Raw genomic sequence first — 21,727 nt, 5'->3', positions numbered from 1 at the left:
ATTCTCCTTTCCTCCCCCCTCTCGTCATTTGTTTCCTTGTGCGTGCAAACTGCACCTCTCCTTCTTGTTCTAATATCAAGTAAAATGCTCCGGTGCCGTCACTCACATTTGTAAATAAACCAACGGACCATAGTTTCAGTCGCGCGTAACATCGAAGGACCCATCTGTAAAAAAATGGGTGAAACACGAGGACTTCCCAGGAGGTCACCCATCCTAGTACTACTCTCACCCAAGCACACTTAACTCCGGAGTTCTGATTTGATACGATGAAATAGTGATGGTATGATCGCAAATATTTTATCTCGCGCTGCAAATACATACACTCCTTCTCCTTCCTTCCCCCATCCCGTCATTTGTTTCCTTGTGCGTGCACACTGTACCTCTCCTTCTCGTTCTAATATCAAGTAAAAAACCCCGGCACAGTGACTCACATTTGCGAATAAACTAGCAGATCATAGTTCTAGTCGCGCGTAACGTCGAAAGATCCATCTACAAAAAAATGGGTGCAACACCAGTACTTCCCAGGAGATCACCCATCTTAGTACTACTCTCACCCAAGCACACTTGACTGCAGAGTTCTGATGGGATCCAATGCATAAATGCTTATTTGATTGCAACTGTTTCATTCCGCGCTGCAAATACATACACTCCATCTCCTTCCCTCCCCCCTCCAATCATTTGTTTCCTTGTGCGTGCACACTTCACCTCTGTTTCTCGTTCTAATATCAAGTAAAATGCCCCGTCGCTGTGACTCTTATTTGTGAATAAACTAGCAGGCCATAGTTCTAGTCGCACATAACGTTGAACGACCCATCTGCAAAAAAATGGGTGCAACACGAGGACTTCACAGGAGGTCACCCATCCTAGTACTACTCTCGCCCAAGCACACTTAACTGTAGAGTTTTGATGAGATTCGATGCATTAATGCTGTTATGATCGCACATGTTTCATTGTGCGCTGCAAATACATACACTCCATCTCCTTCCCTCCCTCCTCCCGCCATTTGTTTCTTTGTGCGTGCACACTCCACCTCTCCTTCTCATTCTAATATCAAGTAAAATGCCCCGGTGCCGTTACTCACATTTGCGAATAAACTAGGGGACCATAGTTCTAGTCGTGCGTGGCGTCGAACGACCCATTTGCAAAAAAATGGGTACAACATGAGTACTTCCCAGGAGGTCACCCATTCTAGTACTACTCTCGCCCAAGCACACTTGACTTCAGAGTTCTGATTGGATCCAATGCATTAGTGCTGGTATGATCGCAACTGTTTCATTCCGCGCTGCAAATACATACAATCCTTCTCCTTCCCTCCCCCCTCCCGTCATTTGTTTCCTTGTGCGTGCACACTGCACGTCTCATTCTCCTTCTAATATCAAATAAAATACCCTGACGCCGTGACTCAGATTTGTGAATAAACCAGTGGATCATAGTTCCAGTCACGAGTAACGTTGAACGACCAATCTGCAAAAAAATGAATGAAATACGAGGACTTCCCAGAAGGTCACCCATCATAGTATTACTCTCGCCAAAACACACTTAACTGCGGAGTTCTAATGGGATCCAGTGTATTAATGCTGGTATGATCGCACCTATTTCATTCTGCACAGCAAATACATACATTCCATCTCCTTCCCTCCCCCCTCCCGTCATTTGTTTCTTTGTACGTGCACACTGCACCTCTCATTCTCGTTCTAATATCAAGTAAAATGCCCTTGCACCGTGACCCACATTTGCGAATAACCCAACGGACCAAAGTTCTAATCGCGCGTAACATCGAACGACCCATCTGTAAAAAATTAAGTGCAACACAAGAACTTCCCATGAGGTTACCCATCGTAGTACTACTCTGCCCAAGCACACTTCACTGCGGACCATAGTTCCAGTCGTGCGTAACGTCGAATGACCCATTTACAAAAAAATAGGTGCAACACGAGAACTTCCCAGGAGGTCACCCATTCTAGTACTACTCTCGCCCAAGCACACTTAATTGCGGAGTTCTGATGGGATATGGTGCAATAGTGCTGGTATAATGGCACTTGTTTCATTCTACGATCCAAATATATACACTCCTCCTTCCATCCCCCCTCCCATCATTTGTTTCCTTGTGCGTGCACACTGTACCTCTGTTTCTCGTTCTAATATAAAGTAAAATGCCCTGGCGCCGTGACTCTTATTTGTGAATAAACCAGTAGACCATAGTTCCAATACTGTGTAAAATCGAATGACCCATCTGCAAAAAAAAAGGTGCAACACAAGGACTTCCTAGGAGGTCACCTATTCTAGTACTACCCTCGCCTAAGCACACTTAACTGCGGACTTCTGATGGGATCCGGTGCATTAGTGCTGGTTTGTTCGAACTTGTTTCATTCCGCGCTGCAAATACATACACTCCTTCTCCTTCCCTCCCCCCCTCCCGTCACTTGTTTCCTTGTGCGTACACACTGCACCTCTCATTCTCATTCTAATATCAAGTAAAATGCCCCTGGGCCGTGACTCACATTTACGAATAAATTAGCGGACCATAGTTCAAGTTGCGCGTAACGTCGAACGACCCATCTGTAAAAAAATAAGTGCAACACGAGAAATTCCCAGGAGGTCACCCATCGTAGTACTACTCTGCTCAAGCACACTTAACTGCGGAGTATAGTTCCAAACGTGCGTAACATCCAATGACCCATCTACAAAAAAATAGGTGCAACACGAGGACTTCCCAGGAGTTCACCCATTCTAGTACTTCTCTCGCCCAAGCACACTTAACTGCGAAGTTCTGATTGGATCTGGTGCATTAGTGCTGGTATAATGGCACCTGTTTCATTCTGCGATGCAAATACATACACTCATTCTCCTTTCCTCCCCCCTCCCGTCATTTGTTTCCTTGTGCGTGCACACTTCACCTTTGCTTCCCGTTTTAATATCAAGTAAAATGCCCCGTCGCCGCGACTCTTATTTGTTAATAAACCAGCAAGCCATAGTTCTAGTCGCACGTAACGTTGAACGACCCATCTGCAAAAAAATGGGTGCAACACGAGGACTTTATAGGAGGTCACCGATTCTAGTACTATTCTTGCCCAAGCACACTTAACTGCGGACTTTTGATGGGATCTGGTGCATTAGTGCTGGCAAGATCGCACATGTTTCATTCCGCGCTGCAAATACATACACTCCTTCTCCTTCCCTCCCCCCTCCTGTCATTTGTTTCCTTGTGCGTGCACACTGCACCTCTCATTCTCGTTGTAATATCAAGTAAAATACCCCGGCGCCGTGACTCACATTTGCGAATAAACCAGTGGACCATAATTCCAATCGCACGTAACGTCGAATGACCCATCTGTAAAAAAATAAGTGCATTACGAGAACTTCCTAGGATGTAACCCATCGTAGTACTACTCTGACCAAGCACACTTAACTGCGGACCATAGTTCCAGTCGTGCGTAACGTCGAATGACCCATCTGTATAAAAATTTGTGCAACACGACGACTTCCCAGGAGGTCACCCATTCTAGTACTATTCTTGCCCAAGCACACTTAACTGCGGACTTCTGATGGGATCCAGTGCATCAGTGCTAGTATGATCGCACTTATTTTGTTCCGCACTGTAAATACATACACTCGTTCTCCTCCCCCCCTCCCGTCACTTGTTTCCTTGTACGTGCACACTGCACCTCTCATTCTCATTCTAATATCAAGTAAAATGCCCCTGGGCCGTGACTCACATTTACGAATAAATTATCGGACCATAGTTCAAGTTGCACGTAATGTCGAACGACCCATCTGTAAAAAAATAAGTGCAACACGAGAAATTCCAAGGAGGTCACCCATCGTAGTACTACTCTGCTCAAGCACACTTAACTGCGGAGTATAGTTCCAAACGTGCGTAACATCCAGTGACCCATCTACAAAAAAATAGGTGCAACAGGAGGACTTCCCAGGAGTTCACCCATTCTAGTACTTCTCTCGCCCAAGCACACTTAACTGCGAAGTTCTGATCGGATCTGGTGTATTAGTGCTGGTATAATGGCACCTGTTTCATTCTGCGATGCAAATACATACACTCATTCTCCTTTCCTCCCCCCTCCCGTCATTTGTTTCCTTGTGCGTGCACACTTCACCTTTGCTTCTCGTTTTAATATCAAGTAAAATGGCCCGTCGCCGCGACTCTTATTTGTTAATAAACCAGCGAGCCATAGTTCTAGTCACACGTAACGTTGAACGACCCATCTGCAAAAAAATGGGTGCAACACGAGGACTTTATAGGAGGTCACCGATTCTAGTACTATTCTCGCCCAAGCACACTTAACTACGGACTTTTGATGGGATCTGGTGCATTAGTGCTGGCAAGATCGCACATGTTTCATTCCGCGCTGCAAATACATACACTCCTTCTCCTTCCCTCCCCCCTCCCGTCATTTGTTTCCTTGTGCGTGCACACTGCAGCTCTCCTTCTCGTTGTAATATCAAGTAATATACCCCGGCGCCGTGACTCACATTTACGAATAAACCAGTGGACCATAATTCCAATCGCACGTGACGTCGAACGACCCATCTGTAAAAAAATAAGTGCATTACGAGAACTTCCTAGGATGTAACCCATCGTAGTACTACTCTGACCAAGCACACTTAACTGCGGACCATAGTTCCAGTCGTGCGTAACGTCGAATGACCCATCTGTAAAAAAATTTGTGCAACACGACGACTTCCCAGGAGGTCACCCATTCTAGTACTATTCTTGCCCAAGCACACTTAACTGCGGACTTCTGATGGGATCCAGTGCATCAGTGCTAGTATGATCGCACTTATTTTGTTCCGCACTGTAAATACATACACTCGTTCTCCTCCCCCCCTCCCGTCACTTGTTTCCTTGTACGTGCACACTGCGCCTCTCATTCTCATTCTAATATCAAGTAAAATGCCCCTGGGCCGTGACTCACATTTACGAATAAATTAGCGGACCATAGTTCAAGTTGCGCGTAACGTCGAACGACCCATCTGTAAAAAAATAAGTGCAACACGAGAAATTCCAAGGAGGTCACCCATCGTAGTACTACTCTGCTCAAGCACACTTAACTGCGGAGTATAGTTCCAAACGTGCGTAACATCCAATGACCCATCTACAAAAAAATAGGTGCAACACGAGGACTTCCCAGGAGTTCACCCATTCTAGTACTTCTCTCGCCCAAGCACACTTAACTGCGAAGTTCTGATCGGATCTGGTGCATTAGTGCTGGTATAATGGCACCTGTTTCATTCTGCGATGCAAATACATACACTCATTCTCCTTTCCTCCCCCCTCCCGTCATTTGTTTCCTTGTGCGTGCACACTTCACCTTTGCTTCTCGTTTTAATATCAAGTAAAATGCCCTGTCGCCGGGACTCTTATTTGTTAATAAACCAGCGGGCCATAATTCTAGTCGCACGTAACGTTGAACGACCCATCTGCAAAAAAATGGGTGCAACACGAGGACTTTACAGGAGGTCACCGATTCTAGTACTATTCTCGCCCAAGCACACTTAACTGCGGACTTTTGATGGGATCTGGTGCATTAGTGCTGGCATGATCGCACATGTTTCATTCCGCGCTGCAAATACATACACTCCTTCTCCTTCCCTCCCCCCTCCCGTCATTTGTTTCCTTACACTGCACCTCTCCTTCTCGTTGTAATATCAAGTAAAATACCACGGCGCCGTGACTCACATTTGCGAATAAACCAGTGGACCATAATTCCAATCGCACGTAACGTCGAACGACCAATCTGTAAAAAAATAAGTGCATTACGAGAACTTCCTAGGATGTAACCCATCGTAGTACTACTCTGACCAAGCACACTTAACTGCGGACCATAGTTCCAGTCGTGCGTAACGTCGAATGACCCATCTGTATAAAAATTTGTGCAACACGACGACTTCCCAGGAGGTCACCCATTCTAGTACTATTCTTGCCCAAGCACACTTAACTGCGGACTTCTGATGGGATCCAGTGCATCAGTGCTAGTATGATCGCACTTATTTTGTTCCGCACTGTAAATACATACACTCGTTCTCCTCCCCCCCTCCCGTCACTTGTTTCCTTGTACGTGCACACTGCGCCTCTCATTCTCATTCTAATATCAAGTAAAATGCCCCTGGGCCGTGACTCACATTTACGAATAAATTAGCGGACCATAGTTCAAGTTGCGCGTAACGTCGAACGACCCATCTGTAAAAAAATAAGTGCAACACGAGAAATTCCAAGGAGGTCACCCATCGTAGTACTACTCTGCTCAAGCACACTTAACTGCGGAGTATAGTTCCAAACGTGCGTAACATCCAATGACCCATCTACAAAAAAATAGGTGCAACACGAGGACTTCCCAGGAGTTCACCCATTCTAGTACTTCTCTCGCCCAAGCACACTTAACTGCGAAGTTCTGATCGGATCTGGTGCATTAGTGCTGGTATAATGGCACCTGTTTCATTCTGCGATGCAAATACATACACTCATTCTCCTTTCCTCCCCCCTCCCGTCATTTGTTTCCTTGTGCGTGCACACTTCACCTTTGCTTCTCGTTTTAATATCAAGTAAAATGCCCCGTCGCCGCGACTCTTATTTGTTAATAAACCAGCGGGCCATAATTCTAGTCGCACGTAACGTTGAACGACCCATCTGCAAAAAAATGGGTGCAACATGAGGACTTTACAGGAGGTCACCGATTCTAGTACTATTCTCGCCCAAGCACACTTAACTGCGGACTTTTGATGGGATCTAGTGCATTAGTGCTGGCATGATCGCACATGTTTCATTCCGCGCTGCAAATACATACACTCCTTCTCCTTCCCTCCCCCCTCCCGTCATTTGTTTCCTTACACTGCACCTCTCCTTCTCGTTGTAATATCAAGTAAAATACCACGGCGCCGTGACTCACATTTGCGAATAAACCAGTGGACCATAATTCCAATCGCACGTAACGTCGAACGACCCATCTGTAAAAAAATAAGTGCATTACGAGAACTTCCTAGGATGTAACCCATCGTAGTACTACTCTGACCAAGCACACTTAACTGCGGACCATAGTTCCAGTCGTGCGTAACGTCGAATGACCCATCTGTAAAAAAATTTGTACAACATGACGACTTCCCAGGAGGTCACCCATTCTAGTACTATTCTTGCCCAAGCACACTTAACTGCGGACTTCTGATGGGATCCAGTGCATCAGTGCTAGTATAATCGCACTTATTTTGTTCCGCACTGTAAATACATACACTCGTTCTCCTCCCCCCCTCCCGTCACTTGTTTCCTTGTACGTGCACACTGCACCTCTCATTCTCATTCTAATATCAAGTAAAATGCCCCTGGGCCGTGACTCACATTTACGAATAAATTATCGGACCATAGTTCAAGTTGCGCGTAACGTCGAACGACCCATCTGTAAAAAAATAAGTGCAACACGAGAAATTCCAAGGAGGTCACCCATCGTAGTACTACTCTGCTCAAGCACACTTAACTGCGGAGTATAGTTCCAAACGTGCGTAACATCCAGTGACCCATCTACAAAAAAATAGGTGCAACAGGAGGACTTCCCAGGAGTTCACCCATTCTAGTACTTCTCTCGCCCAAGCACACTTAACTGCGAAGTTCTGATTGGATCAGGTGCATTAGTGCTGGTATAATGGCACCTGTTTCATTCTGCGATGCAAATACATACACTCATTCTCGTTTCCTCCCCCCTCCCGTCATTTGTTTCCTTGTGCGTGCACACTTCACCTTTGCTTCTCGTTTTAATATCAAGTAAAATACCCCGTTGCCGCGACTCTTATTTGTTAATAATCCAGCGGACCATAGTTCTAGTCGCACGTAACGTTGAACGACCCATCTTCAAAAAAATGTGTGCAACACGAGGACTTTACAGGAGGTCACCGATTCTAGTACTATTCTCGCCCAAGCACACTTAACTGCGGACTTTTGATGGGATCTGGTGCATTAGTGCTGGCATGATCGCACATGTTTCATTCCGTGCTGCAAAAACATACACTCCTTCTCCTTCCCTCCTCCCTCCCGTCATTTGTTTCCTTGTGCGTGCACACTGCACCTCTCCTTCTCGTTCTAATATCAAGTAAAATACCCCAGCGCCGTGACTCATATTTGCGAATAAACCAGTGGACCATAATTCCAATTGCACGTAACGTCGAACTACCCATCTGTAAAAAAATAGGTGCAACACGAGGACTTCCCAGGAGTTCACCCATTCTAGTACTTCTCTCGCCCAAGCACACTTAACTGCGAAGTTCTGATTGGATCTGGTGCATTAGTGCTGGTATAATGGCACCTGTTTCATTCTGCGATGCAAATACATACACTCATTCTCCTTTCCTCCCCCCTTCCGTCATTTGTTTCCTTGTGCGTGCGCACTTCACCTTTGCTTCTCGTTTTAATATCAAGTAAAATGCCCCGTCGCCGCGACTCTTATTTGTTAATAAACCAGCGGGCCGTAGTTCTAGTCGCACGTAATGTTGAACGACCCATCTACAAAAAAATGGGTGCAACACGAGGACTTCACAGGAGGTCATCGATTCTAGTACTATTCTCACCCAAGCACACTTAATTGCGGACTTTTGATGGGATCTGGTGCATTAGTGCTGGCAAGATCGCACATGTTTCATTCCGCGCTGGAAATACATACACTCCTTCTCCTTCCCTCCCCCCCTCTCGTCACTTATTTCCTTGTACGTACATACTGCACTTCTCCTTCTCGTTCTAATATCAAGTAAAATACCCCTGCGCCATGAGTCACATTTGCGAATAAACCAGAGAACCATTGTTCCAGTCGCGCGTAACGTCGAACGACCAATCTGTAAAAAAATAAGTGCAACACGAAAAATTCCCAGGAGGTCACCCATTGTAATACTACTCTACCCTTGCACACTTAACTGCGGACTATAGTTCCAGTCACGCGTGACGTCGAATGACCAATCTGTAAAAAAATAAGTGCAACACGAGTACTTCCGAGGAGATCACCCATCCTAGTACTACTCTCGCCCAAGCACACATAACTGCAGAGTTCTGATGGGATCCGGTGCATTAATGCTGGTATGATCGCACCTGTTTCATTATGCGCTGCAAATATATACACACGTTCTCCTTTCCTTCACCCTCCCGTCAATTGTTTCCTTGTGCGTGCATACTGCATCTCTCCTTCTCGTTCTAATATCAAGTAAAATGCCTTGGCGCCCTAACTTACATTTGCGAATAAACTAGTAAACCATAGTTCCAGTTGCGCGTAATGTCGATCACCCCATCTGAAAAAAATAGGTGAAGCACAAGGATTTCCCATGAGATCACCCATCGTAGTACTTCTCTGCCCAAACACACTTAACTGCGGACTATAGTTCCAATCGTGCGCAACGTCGAACGACCCATCTACAAAAAAATAGGTGCAACACGAGGACGTCCCAGGAGGTCACCCATTCTAGTACTACTCTCGCCCAAGAACTCTTAACTGCGGAGTTCTGATTAGATATGGTGCATTAGTGCTGGTATAATGGCACCTGTTTCATTCTGCACTGCAAATACATACGCTCATTCTCCTTCCCTTCCCCCTCTCGTCATTTGTTTCCTTGTGCGTGCACAATGCATCTCTGCTTCTCATTCTAATATCAAGTAAAATGTCCGAGCGCCGTGACTCGCATTTGTGAATAAACCAGCGGACCATATTTCCAGACGCGCGTAACGTCGAAGGACCCATCTGTCAAAAAATTGGTGAAACATGAGGACTTCTCAGGAGGTCACCCATCCTAGTACTACTCTCGCCCAAGCACACTTAACTACGGAGTTCTGATGGGATCCGATGCATTAGTGATGGTACGATCGCACCTATTTCATTTCGCACTGCAAATACATACACTCATTCTCCTTTCCTCCCCCCTTCTCGTCATTTGTTTCCTTGTGCGTGCACAATGCATATCTGCTTCTCGTTATAATATCAAGTAAAATGCCAAGATGCCGTCACTCACATTTGTGAATAAACCAGCAGATCATAGTTCCAGTCGCGCGTAACGTTGAAGGACCCATCCGTAAAAAAATAGGTACAACACGAGAACTTCCCAGGAGGTCACCCATTCTAGTACTACACTCGCCCAAGAACATTTAACTGCGGAGTTCTGATGGGATCCAGTGAATTAATGATGGTATAATGGCACCTGTTTCATTCTACACTACAAATACATACACTCCTTGTCCTTCCCTTCCCCCTCTCGTCATTTGTTTCCTTGTGCGTGCACAATACACCTCTGCTTCTCATTCCAATATCAAGTAAAATATTCGAGCGTCGTGACTCACATTTGTAAATAAATCAGCGGACCATATTTTCAGTCGCGCGTAACGTCGAAGGACCCATCCGCAAAAAATAGGTGAAACATGAGGACTTCCCAAGAGGTCACCCATCCTCGTACTACAATTGCCCAAGCACACTTAACTACGGAGTTCTGATGGGATCATGTGCATTAGTGCTAGTACAATCACACCTATTTCATTCAGCGCTGCAAATACATACACTCATTCTCCTTCCCTCCCCCCTCTCGTCATTTGTTTCCTTGTACGTGCACAATGCACATCTGCTTGTCGTTATAATATCAAGTAAAATGTCCGGGCGCCGTCACTCACATTTGTGAATAAACCAGCAGACCATAGTTCCAGTCGCACGTAACGTTGAAGGACCCATCTGTAAAAAAATAGGTGCAACACGAGGACTTCCCAGGAGGTCACCCATTCTAGTACTACATTCGCCCAAGCACATTTAACTGCGAAGTTCTGATGGGATCTAGTGAATTAGTGATGGTATAATGGCACCTATTTCATTCTGCGTTGTAAATACATACACTCCTTCTCCTTCCCTCCCCCCTCTCATCATTTGTTTCCTTATGCGTGCATAATGCACATCTGCTTCTCATTCTAATATCAAGTAAAATGCCCGAGCACTGTGACTCACATTTGTGAATAAACCAGCGGACCATATTTTCAGTCGCGCGTAACGTCGAAGGACCCATCTGCAAAAAAATAGGTTAAACATGAGGACTTCCCAGGAGATCACCCATCCTAGTACTACTCTCGCCCAAGCACACTTAAGTGCAAAGTTCTGGTGGAATCCGGTGCGTTAGTGCTGGTACAATCGCACCTGTTTCATTCCGCACTGCAAATACATACGCTTCTTCTCCTTCCCTCCCCCTCTCTAGTCATTTGTTTCCTTGTGCGTGCACAATGCACATCTGCTTCTCGTTATAATATCAGGTAAAATACCGGGGCACCGTCACTCACATTTGTGAATAAATAAGCAGACCATAGTTCCAGTCGTGCGTAACGTCGAACGACCTATATGAAAAAAAATTGGTGCAACACGAATACTTCCTAAGAGGTCACCCATTCTAGTACTACTCTTGCCCAAGCACACTTAATTGCGGAGTTCTGATGGGATCCGGTGCATTAGTGCTGGTATGATCGCAATTGTTTCATTCCGCACTGCAAATACATATAATCTTTCTCCTTCCCTCCCCTCTCCTGTTATTTGTTTCCTTGTGCGTGCACACTACACCTCTCCTTCTTATTCTAATATCAAGTAAAATATTTTGGCGCCGTGACTCACATTAGAGAATAAACCAGCGGACCATAGTTCCAGTCGCACATAATGTCGGACACTCCATCTGAAAAAAATAGGTACAACACAAGGACTTCCCAGGAGGTCACCACTTCTAGTACTGCACTCGCTTAAGCACATTTAACTGCGGAGTTCTGATGGGATCCGGTGAATTAGTGATAGTATAATGGCACCTGTTTCATTCTACGCTGCAAATACATACACTCCTTCTCCTTCCGTCCCCCCTCCCGCCATTTATTTCCTTGTGCGTGCATATTGCACTTCTAATTCTCGTTCTAATATCAAGAAAAATACCCCAGTGCCGTGACTCATGTTTGCGAATGAACCGGTGGACCGTCGCTCCAGTCCTGCAACATGAGAGCCGAGAGCTTCCCAGGAGGTAACCCATCCTAGTACTACAATCACCCAAGCACGCATAACTGCAGAGTTCTGATAGGATCCAGTGAACTAGTGCTGGTATGATCACACCCTTTCTTGTTTGCGCCGCAAATACATATGCCCCTTCTCTTTACCTCTCCCCTCTTGTCATTTGATTCGCTGTGCGCGCACCTCACTTCTTCTTATAGTTCTAATGTTAAGTGAAATGCCCCAGCGCCTCGACTCATGCCCATATGAACTGATGCCCATACCAGTATCAATTCACTGGATGCCATCAGAACTCCGCAGTTAAGAATGCTTGGGCGAGAGTAGTACTAGGATGGATGACCTCCTGGGAAGTCCTTGTGTTGCACCCATCTTTTTTAAGATGGATCGTTCGACGTTACGCGTGACTTGAACTATGGTCTGTTGGTTCGTAAATATAAGTCACGGTGCCGGGGCATTTTAATTGATATTAGAACGAGAAGAAAAAGTTAAGCGTGCACGCACAAAGAAAGAAATGACGGGAGGGGGGAGGGAAGGAGAATGAGTGTATGTATTAGCAGCGCGAAATTAAATAGGTTTGATCATACCAGCACTAATGCATTGGATCCCATCAGAACTTCGCAGTTAAATGTGCTTGAGCGATAGTAGTACTAGGATAGTTGACCTTCATGGAAGTACTCGTGTTGCACCCATTTTTTTATTGATTGGTCGTTCGACGTTACGCGCGACTGGAACTATGGTCTACTGGTTTATTCACAAATGTGAGTCACGGCACCGGGGTATTTTACTTGATATTAGAATGAGAATTAGAGGTATAGTGTGCAAGCACAAGGAAACAAATGAGGGGAGGGGGGAGGAAAGGAGAAGGATTGTATGTATTTGCAACGCGGAATGAAACAGGTGCGATCATACCAGCACTAATGCACCGGATCCCATCAGAACTCTGTAGTTAGGTGTGCTTGGGCGAGAGTATGTTTGGGCGAGAGTATTACTCGGATGGGTGACCTCTTAGGAAGTACTTGTGTTGCACCAATTTTTTTGTAGATGGGTCGTTCGACATTACGCACGATTGGAACTATGGTCCGCTGGTTTATTTGCAAATGTGAGTCATAGCGCCGGGGCATTTTACTCTATATTAGAATGAGAAGGAGAGGTGTAGTGTGCACGTACAAGAAAATAAATGACGGAAAGGGGGAGGGAAGGAGAAGGAGTGTATGTAATTGCAGCGCATAATGAAAAAAGTGCGATCATACCACCACTAATGCACCAGATCCCATCAGAACTCCGCAGTTAAGTGTGCTTGGGCGATAGTAGTACTAGGATGGTTGACCTCCATGGAGGTCGTCCTGTTGCACCCATTTTTTTGCAGATTGGTCGTTCGACGTTACGCGTGACGGGAACTATGGTCCGCTGGTTTATTCACAAATGTGAGTCACGGCGCAGTGCCATTTTACTTGATATTAGAACGAGAAGGAGAGGTGCAGTGTGCATGCACAAGGAAACAAATAAGGGGAGGGGGGAGGAAAGGAGAAAGATTGTATGTATTTGCAGTGCGGAATGAAACACGTGCGATCATACCAGCACTAATGCACCGGATCCCATCAGAACTCTGCATTTGTGTGTGCTTGGGCGAGAGTAGTACTTAGATGGGTGACCTCCTGGGAAGTACTCGTGTTATACCCATTTTTTTGCAGATGGGTTGTTCCAAGTATCGCGCAATTGGAACTATGGTCCGCTGGTTTATTCGCAAATGTGAGTTACGATGGCGAGGCATTTTACTTGATATTAGAATGACAAGGAGAGGTGCAGTGTGCACGCACAAGGAAACAAATGATGGGAGGGGGGAGGGAAGGAGAAGGAGTGTATGTATTTGCAGTGCGGAATGAAACAGTTGCGATCATACCAGCACTAATGCACCGGATCCCATCAGAACTCCGCAGTTAAGTGTGTTCGTGCAAGAGTAGTACTAAGATCGGTGACTTCCTTGGAAGTCCTCGTGTTGCACCCATCTTTTTCTTAATATTTTTCGTGCATCCATTTATAGTCCCACACGTGATAAGAGTGTCATTAGTAGCATCGTAAATAATAGAACAAACAAAACAGAGGTGCGGTGGGCAGTCCGTTCATCTGGGCGTGAGTTGAGGCAACGAGAAGGAGAGGTGCAGTTTGCACGCACAAGGAAATAAATAACGGGAGGGGGAAGGGAGGGAGAAGGAGTGTATGTATTTATAGCGCAGAATGAAACAGGTGCGATCATACCATCACTAATTTACTGGATCACATTAGAACTCTGCAGTTAAATGTGCTTGGGCGAGTGTAGTACTAAGAGTGGTGACCTCCTAAGAAGTCCTTGTGTTGCACCAATTTTTTTCAGATGGGTCGTTCGACGTTACGCGCGACTGGAATTATGGTCCGCTGGTTTATTCGTAAATGTGAGTCACGGTGCTGAGGCATTTTACTTGATAATAGAACGAGAAGGAGAGGTGCTGTGGGCACGCATAAGGAAACAAATGACGGGAGCGGGGAGGGAAGGAGAATGAGTGTATGTAATTGTAGCGCGTAATAAAATAGGTGCGATCATACCAGCACTAATGCACCGGATCCCATCAGAACTCCCTAGTTAAGTGTGTTTGGGCGAGAGTAGTACTAGGATAGGTGACCTCTTGGGAAGTCCTCGTGCTTCACCCAATTTTTTTGTAGTTGGGTCGTTTGACGTTACGCGCAACTGGAACTATGGTCCGCTGGTTTATTCACAAATGTGAGTCACGGCGCCTAGGCATTTTATTTGATAGTAGAACGAGAAGAAGAGGTGCAGTGTGCGCGCACAAGGAAACAAATGACGGGGGGATGAGAATTAGTGTATGTATTTGGAGTGGATAATGAAATAGGTGCCATTATACCATCAGTAATTTACCAGATCCCATCACAACTACGCAGTTAAATGTTCTTGGGCGAGTGTAGTACTAGAAGTGGTGACCTCCAGGGAAGTCCTCATGTTGCCCCCTTCTTTTTGTAGACGGGGCTTCAGACATTCAATTGGACCGGAGTGATGGTCTGCTGGTTCATTTATAAACGTGAGTCACGGCACCAGAGCACTTTTCTTAATATTTTTCCAGCATTCAATTAAAGCTCATCACGTGATGAGAGTATCATTACGAGAATCTTAAATAGTAGAACAACAAAAAATGAGAGGCGACGAGCGATCCGTTCATATGGGCATGAGTAGAGATGGGTCGTTTGATGTTACGCGCGACTGGAACTATGGTCTGCTAGTTTATTCGCAAATGTGAGTTACGGCGTCGAGGCATTTTACCTTATATTATAACGAGAAGGAGAGGTGCAGTGTGCACGCATAAGGAAACAAATGATGGGAGGGGGGAGGGAAGGAGAAGGAGTGTATGTATTTGGAGCACAAAATGAAACAGGTACCATTATACCATCACTAATTCACCGGATCCCATCACTACTCAACAGCTAAATGTGCTTGGGCGAGTGGGGTGTTCGACGTTACGCGCGGCTAGAATTATGGTCCATTGGTTTATTCGCAAATATGAGTCACGGCACCAGAATATTTTACTTGATATTATAACGAGAAAGAGAGGTGCAGTGTGCACGCACAAAGAAACAAATGAGGGAATAGAGGGAAGGAGAAGGAGTGTATGAATTTTGAGCGCATAATGAAACAGGTGCCATTATACCAGCACTAATGCATCGAATCCCATCAAAACTCCACAGTCAAGTGTGTTTGGGCGAGAGTAGTTCTAGAATGGGTACCTCCTGGGAAGTTCTTGTGCTGCACCTATTTTTTTCAGATGGGGTGTTCGACGTTACGCGCGGCTGAAATTATGGTCTGCTGGTTTTTTCGCAAATGTGAGTCATGGTGCCAAGGCATTTTACTTGATATTATAACGAGAAGCAGAGGTACAGTGTGCACGCACAAGGAAATAAATGGCGGGAAGGGGGAGGGAAGGAGAAGGAGTGTATGTATTTGCAGCGCAGAATGAAACAGGTACGATCATACTAGTACTAATGCACCGGATCCCATCAGAACTCCGCAGTTAAGTTTGCTTTGGCGAGACTAGTACTAGGATGGTTGACCTCCTGGGAAGTCCTCGTGTTGTACCCATTTTTTTGCAGATGGGTCATTCGACATTATGCGCGACTGGAATTATGGTCCGCTGGTTTATTCACAAATGTGAGTCACGGCGCCGGGGCATTTTACTTGATATTAGAACGAGAAGCAGAGGTGCAGTGTTCACGCACAAGGAAACAAATGAAAGAAAGGGGGAGGAAAGGAGAAGGAGTGTATGTATTTGCAGTGCGAAATGAAACAGGTGCGATCATACCAGCACTAATGCACCGGATCCTGTCAGAACTCCGCAGTTAAGTGTGCTTGGGCGAGAGTAAAGCTCGGATGGGTGACCTCTTGGGAAGTACTCGTGTTGTACCCATTTTTTTTACAAATGGGTCGTTCGACGTTACGCGCGACTGGAACTATGGTCCGCTGGTTTATTCGTAAATGTGAGTCACGACATCGAGGAATTTTAGTTGATATTAGAACGAGAAGGAGTGGTGCAGTGTGCACGTACAAGGAAACAAATGACGGGAGAGGGGAAGGAAGGAGAAGGAGTATGTACTTACAGCGCCGAATAAAACAGGTGCGATCATACCAGCACTAATGCACCGGATCCTTTCTAAACTCCGCATTTAAGTGTGCTTGGGAGAGAGTTGTACTAGGATGGGTGACCTCTTAGGAAATACTCATGTTGCACTCATTTTTTTTAGATGGGTCGTTCGATGTTACGCTCGACTGGAACTATGATCCGCTGGTTTATTCGCAAATGTGAGTCACGGTGTCGATGCATTTTACTTGATATTAAAACGAGAATGAGAGGTGCAGTGTGCACGCATAAGGAAACAAATGACGGGAGGGGATAGGGAATGAGAATGAGTATATTTATTTGCAGCGCGTAATGAAACAGGTGCGAGCATACCAGCATTAATGCACCAGATCCCATCAGAACTCCGCATTGAAGTTTGCTTGGGTGAGAGTAGTACTAGGATGGGTAACCTCGTCGGAAGTACTCGTATTGCACCCATTTTTTTGCAGATGGGTCACTCGACATGACGCGTAATTGGAACTGTAGTCCACTGGTTTATTCGCAAATGGGACTCGCTGTGCTGGTGCATTTTAATTGATATTAAAACAAAAAAGAGAGGTACAGTGTGCGTTCATAATGAAATAGGTGCGATCATACCAGCACTAATGCACCGGATCCCATCAGAACTTCGTAGTTAAATGTGCCTGGGCGAGAGCAGTACTAGGATTGGTGACCTCTTGGGAATTCCTCGTGTTGCACATATTTTTTTTCAAATGGGTCTTTCGATGTTAAGTGCGACTGGAATTATGGTCCGCTAGTTTATTCGTAAAAGTGAGTCACAGTGCCGGGGCATTTTACTTGATATTAGAACGAGAAGCAGAAGTGCAGTGTGCACGCACAAGGAAACAAATGACGGGAGGGGGAGGGAAGGAGAAGGAGTGTATCTATTTACAGCGAAGAATGAAACTAGTGCGATCATACCAGGACTAATGCACAGGATCCTATCAGAACTCTACAGTTAAGTATGCCTGGGCGAGAGTCGTACTAGAATAGTTGACCTCTTGGGAAGTCCTCGTTGTGCACCTATTTTTTTACAGATGGGTCGTTCGATGTTACGCGCGACTAGAATTATGGTCCGCTGGTTTATTCGCAAAAGTGAGTCACGTCACCTAGGTATTTTACTTGATATTAGAATGAGAGGCAGAATGCAGTGTGCACGCACAAGGAAACAAATGACGGGAGGGGGGAGGAAGGAGAAGGAGTGTATGTATTTTCAGCGTGGAAAGAAACAGGTGCCATTATACCATCACTAATTTACCAAATCTCATCAGAACTCTACAGTTAAATGTGCTTGGGCGAATGTAGTACTAGAACTGGTGACCTCCTGAGAAGTTCTTGTGTTGAAACCATTTTTTTGCAGATGGGTCATTCGACGTTACGCGTGACTAGAACTATGGTCCGCTGGTTTATTCGCAAATGTGAGTCACGGCGCTGGGGCATTTTAGTTGATAGTAGAACGAGAATGAGAGGTGCAGTGTGCACGCATAAGTAAATAAATGACGGGAGGGGGGAGAGAAGGAGAAGGAGTGTATGTATTTGCAGCGCGGAATGAAACAGGTGCCATTATACCATCACTAATTTACCGGATCCCATCAGAACTCCACAGTTAAATGTGCTTGGGCGAGTGTAGTACTAAGAGTGGTGACCTTCTGAGAAGTTCTCGTATTGCACCCATTTTTTTTCAGATTGGTCATTCGACGTTACACGTGACTAAAACTATGGCCCTCTGGTTTATTCACAAATTTGAGTCACGGCACCGGGGCATTTGACTTGATATTAAAATGAGAACCAGAGGTGCAATGTGCACAAGGAAACAAATGATGGGAGGGGGGAGGGAAGGAGAAGGAGTGTATGTATTTACAGCGCGGAATGAAACAGGTGCGATCATACCAGAACTAATGCACCAGATCCCATCAGAACTCCGCATTTAAGTGTTCTTGGGCGAGAGTAGTACTAGGATGGGTGACCTCTTGGGAAATACTCGTGTTGTACCCCTTTTTTTTTAGATGAGTCATTCGATGTTACGCGCGACTGGAAGTATTATCCGCTGCTTTATTCGCAAATGTGAGTCACAGCAACGGGGAATTTTAGTTGATATTAGAACGAGAAGTAGGGGTGCAGTGTGTACGCACAAGGAAACAAATGACGGGAGGGGGGAGGGAAGAAGAAGGAGTGTATGTATTTGCAGCGCATAATAAAACAGGTGTGATCATACCAGCATTAATACACCGGATCCCTTCTGAACTACGGAGTAAAGTGTGCTTAGGTGAGAGTTGTACTAGGATGGGTGACCTCCTGGCAAGTACTCGTGTTGCACACATTTTTTTACAGATGGGTCGTTCGACGTTATGCATGACTAGAACTATTGTCCGCTAGTTTATTCGCAAATATAAGTCACGGCGCCGGTGCATTTTAGTTGATATTATAACGAGAAGGAGAGGTGCAGTGTGCATGCATAAGGAAACAAATGACGGGAGGGGGGAGGGAAGGAGGAGTGCATGTATTTGCAGCGTGGAAGCAAACAGGTGCGGTCATACCAGCACTAATGCACCAGATTCCATCAGAACTTCGCAATTAAGTGTGCTTGGGTGAGAGTAGTATTAGGACGGGTGACCTCCTGGGAAGTCCTCGTGTTGCACCCGTCTTTTTCTTAATATTTTTTGTGCACCCTTTTATAGTCCACCACGTGATAAGAGTGTCATTACGAGTATCGTAAATAATAGAACAGGCAAAACAGATGTGCGGCGGGCGGTCCCTTCATCTGGGCATGAGTCGAGGCAACAGGGCATTTTGTTTGATACTGCAACTAGAAGTAGAGGTGCGATGTCTGCACAGAGCGAAACAAATGATGGGAGGGGGGAGGGAAAGAGAAGGGGTATATGTATTTGAAGTGAGGAATAGGATGGGTGGGATCATACTAGCACTAATGCATCATATCCCATCATAATCTGCAGTTAAGCGTGTTTGGGCGAGAGTAGTAATAGGATGAGTGACCTCCTGGGAAGTGGTTGTGTTGCACCCGTCTTTTTGCGGAAAGGGCATCAAAAGTTACGCGCGACTGGAGCCATAGTCTGCTGGTTTATTTGCCGGAGTGAGTCGCCGCACCGGGGCATTTTGCTTACTTTTTTTTTGTACACTCATTTATAGTCCACCACGTGATAAAAGAGTCATTACGAGCATCTTACATAGTAGAATAATTTAAAAAAATGTGTGGCGGGCAGTCCTTTAATCTGGGCATAAGTCGAGGCGCTGGGGCATTTTGCTTGATATTAAAACTAGAAACAGAGATGCAATGTGCACGCACAGCGAAAAAAATAACAGGAGAGGGGAGGAAAGGAGAAGGGGTATATGTATTTGCAATGCGGAATGGAAGGGGTGCAATCATACCAGCACTAATGTACCAGATCCCATCAAACTATGCAGTTAAGCATGCTTGGGCGAGAGTAGTACTAAGATCGGTAACCTCTTGAGAAGTCCTCCTGTTGCACTGTCTTTTTACAAATGGGGCATAAAACGATACATGTTATCGGAGGTCGCCAGAAAATTTTGCTTACTGTTTTTTTGTGCATTCATTTATAGTCTACCACGTGATAAGAGTGTCATTACGAGTATCTTATATAGTAGAATAAAGAAAAATAAGGTACGGCAGGCGGTCCTTTCTTCTGGCGTGAGTCGAGGTGTCGGGGCATTTCGCTTGATATTAGAACTATAAACAGAGGTGGGGTGTGCACGCACAACGAAAAAAATGATGGGTGGGGGGAGGGAAGGAGAAGGGGTACATGTATTTGCAGCGCAGAATGGAAGGGGTGCAATCATACTAGCATTAATACACCGGATCCCATCGAACTCCGTAGTTAAGCGTGCTTGGGCAAGAGTAGTACTAGGATGGGTGACCTCCTAGTAAGTTCTCTTGTTGCACCCGTCTTTTTGCAGACGGGGCGTCAAACGTTACGCACGATCGGAGCCACAGTCCGCCGGCATGAGTAGCGACGTTGAAACATTTTGCTTAATATTTTACGTGCACTTATTTGTAGTCCACCACGTGATAAGAGTCTCATTACGAGAGTCTTATATAGTAGAACAACAAAAAAGAGGCGCAGCGGGCCTCTGTTCTTCTGTGCGTGAGTCGAAGCGACATGGCATTTTGCTCTATATTAGAACTAGAAGCAGAGATGCAGTATGCCCGCATAGCGAAATAAATGATGGGAGGGAGGAGGGAAGGAGAAGGGCTATGTGTATTTGCAGTGGGGAATGGGACAGTTGCAATCATACAAACACTAATGCACAGGATCCCATCAGAACTCTGTAGTCAAGCGTGCTTGGGAGAGATTAGTTCTAGGATGGGTGACCTCCTAGAAAGTCCTCGTGTTGAACGCGTCTTTTTATAGACAGTGTGTTAAACGTTAAGTGCGATCAGAGCCACAGTCTGCTGGTGTGAGTCGCGGGACCTGAAAATTTTGCTTGATATTTTTTGTGCATTCATTTATAGTTCACTACGTGATAAGAGTGTCATTACGAGTATCTTACATAGTATAACAATGAAAAACGAGGTATGGCGGGTGATCCTTTCATCTGGGCGTGAGTCGAGGTGCCAGGATATTTCGCTTGATATTAGAACTAGAAATAGAGGTGTGGTGTGTGCACACAACGAAACAAATGACGGGAGGGGGGAGGGAAGGAGAAGGGGTATATGTACTTGCAGCGTGGAATTGAAGGGGTGCGATCATACCTGCACTAATGCACTGGATCCCATCGAATTTCGTAGTTAAATGTGTTTGGGCGGAAGCAGTACTAAGATGGGTGACCTCCTGGAAAGTTCTCATGTTCCACTCATTTTTTTGCTTACGGGACGTTAAACATTATGCACGATCAAAGCCATTGTCCCTCAGAGTGAGTCGCAACACCAAAATATTTTTCTTAATATTTTTCGTGCATTCATTTATAGTTCGCCACGTGATAAGAGTGTCATTACGAGCATCTTACATAGTAGAATAATGAAAAATGAGGTGCAGGGGGTAGTCCGTTCATCTGGGCATGAGTCGAAGCGCCGGAGAATTTTGCTCTATATTAGAACTATAA

At 45.5% G+C, this 21,727-nt stretch overlaps 32 pseudogenes; 12 read left to right on the top strand and 20 right to left on the bottom strand.

The window, feature by feature from the left end:
- Window positions 1-1,150: 1,150 nt before the first annotated feature.
- LOC148254714 (5S ribosomal RNA) lies at window positions 1,151-1,269 on the bottom strand (annotated as a pseudogene).
- Window positions 1,270-1,475: 206 nt separating this feature from the next.
- On the bottom strand, window positions 1,476-1,594 carry LOC148254713 (5S ribosomal RNA; annotated as a pseudogene).
- A 328-nt stretch (window positions 1,595-1,922) lies between these two features.
- Window positions 1,923-2,041, bottom strand: LOC148254712 (5S ribosomal RNA; annotated as a pseudogene).
- Window positions 2,042-2,244: 203 nt separating this feature from the next.
- LOC148254711 (5S ribosomal RNA) lies at window positions 2,245-2,363 on the bottom strand (annotated as a pseudogene).
- Window positions 2,364-2,692: 329 nt separating this feature from the next.
- LOC148254710 (5S ribosomal RNA) lies at window positions 2,693-2,811 on the bottom strand (annotated as a pseudogene).
- Window positions 2,812-3,464: 653 nt separating this feature from the next.
- LOC148254709 (5S ribosomal RNA) lies at window positions 3,465-3,583 on the bottom strand (annotated as a pseudogene).
- A 324-nt stretch (window positions 3,584-3,907) lies between these two features.
- Window positions 3,908-4,026, bottom strand: LOC148254708 (5S ribosomal RNA; annotated as a pseudogene).
- Window positions 4,027-4,679: 653 nt separating this feature from the next.
- LOC148254707 (5S ribosomal RNA) lies at window positions 4,680-4,798 on the bottom strand (annotated as a pseudogene).
- Window positions 4,799-5,122: 324 nt separating this feature from the next.
- Window positions 5,123-5,241, bottom strand: LOC148254706 (5S ribosomal RNA; annotated as a pseudogene).
- Window positions 5,242-5,886: 645 nt separating this feature from the next.
- Window positions 5,887-6,005, bottom strand: LOC148254705 (5S ribosomal RNA; annotated as a pseudogene).
- Window positions 6,006-6,329: 324 nt separating this feature from the next.
- LOC148254704 (5S ribosomal RNA) lies at window positions 6,330-6,448 on the bottom strand (annotated as a pseudogene).
- Window positions 6,449-7,093: 645 nt separating this feature from the next.
- Window positions 7,094-7,212, bottom strand: LOC148254703 (5S ribosomal RNA; annotated as a pseudogene).
- A 324-nt stretch (window positions 7,213-7,536) lies between these two features.
- Window positions 7,537-7,655, bottom strand: LOC148254702 (5S ribosomal RNA; annotated as a pseudogene).
- A 531-nt stretch (window positions 7,656-8,186) lies between these two features.
- On the bottom strand, window positions 8,187-8,305 carry LOC148254701 (5S ribosomal RNA; annotated as a pseudogene).
- A 654-nt stretch (window positions 8,306-8,959) lies between these two features.
- Window positions 8,960-9,078, bottom strand: LOC148254700 (5S ribosomal RNA; annotated as a pseudogene).
- Window positions 9,079-9,405: 327 nt separating this feature from the next.
- Window positions 9,406-9,524, bottom strand: LOC148254699 (5S ribosomal RNA; annotated as a pseudogene).
- A 206-nt stretch (window positions 9,525-9,730) lies between these two features.
- Window positions 9,731-9,849, bottom strand: LOC148254698 (5S ribosomal RNA; annotated as a pseudogene).
- Window positions 9,850-10,056: 207 nt separating this feature from the next.
- Window positions 10,057-10,175, bottom strand: LOC148254697 (5S ribosomal RNA; annotated as a pseudogene).
- A 530-nt stretch (window positions 10,176-10,705) lies between these two features.
- Window positions 10,706-10,824, bottom strand: LOC148254696 (5S ribosomal RNA; annotated as a pseudogene).
- Window positions 10,825-11,356: 532 nt separating this feature from the next.
- Window positions 11,357-11,475, bottom strand: LOC148254695 (5S ribosomal RNA; annotated as a pseudogene).
- A 1,751-nt stretch (window positions 11,476-13,226) lies between these two features.
- Window positions 13,227-13,345, top strand: LOC148254694 (5S ribosomal RNA; annotated as a pseudogene).
- Window positions 13,346-13,551: 206 nt separating this feature from the next.
- Window positions 13,552-13,670, top strand: LOC148254693 (5S ribosomal RNA; annotated as a pseudogene).
- A 206-nt stretch (window positions 13,671-13,876) lies between these two features.
- Window positions 13,877-13,995, top strand: LOC148254692 (5S ribosomal RNA; annotated as a pseudogene).
- A 561-nt stretch (window positions 13,996-14,556) lies between these two features.
- On the top strand, window positions 14,557-14,675 carry LOC148254691 (5S ribosomal RNA; annotated as a pseudogene).
- Window positions 14,676-15,994: 1,319 nt separating this feature from the next.
- On the top strand, window positions 15,995-16,113 carry LOC148254690 (5S ribosomal RNA; annotated as a pseudogene).
- A 206-nt stretch (window positions 16,114-16,319) lies between these two features.
- On the top strand, window positions 16,320-16,438 carry LOC148254689 (5S ribosomal RNA; annotated as a pseudogene).
- Window positions 16,439-16,643: 205 nt separating this feature from the next.
- On the top strand, window positions 16,644-16,762 carry LOC148254688 (5S ribosomal RNA; annotated as a pseudogene).
- A 205-nt stretch (window positions 16,763-16,967) lies between these two features.
- LOC148254687 (5S ribosomal RNA) lies at window positions 16,968-17,086 on the top strand (annotated as a pseudogene).
- Window positions 17,087-17,231: 145 nt separating this feature from the next.
- On the top strand, window positions 17,232-17,350 carry LOC148254686 (5S ribosomal RNA; annotated as a pseudogene).
- Window positions 17,351-18,524: 1,174 nt separating this feature from the next.
- On the top strand, window positions 18,525-18,643 carry LOC148254685 (5S ribosomal RNA; annotated as a pseudogene).
- Window positions 18,644-19,171: 528 nt separating this feature from the next.
- On the top strand, window positions 19,172-19,290 carry LOC148254684 (5S ribosomal RNA; annotated as a pseudogene).
- Window positions 19,291-20,452: 1,162 nt separating this feature from the next.
- On the top strand, window positions 20,453-20,570 carry LOC148254683 (5S ribosomal RNA; annotated as a pseudogene).
- The last annotated feature ends 1,157 nt before the right edge of the window (window positions 20,571-21,727 follow it).

This window comes from Carica papaya, chromosome 5 (genome assembly GCF_054855325.1).
Source record: "Carica papaya isolate Zhongbai chromosome 5, ASM5485532v1, whole genome shotgun sequence".
NCBI lineage: Eukaryota > Viridiplantae > Streptophyta > Magnoliopsida > Brassicales > Caricaceae > Carica > Carica papaya.
The sequence above is the reverse complement of the archived record's forward strand: the minus strand, read 5'-3'. Positions and strand labels throughout refer to the sequence as shown.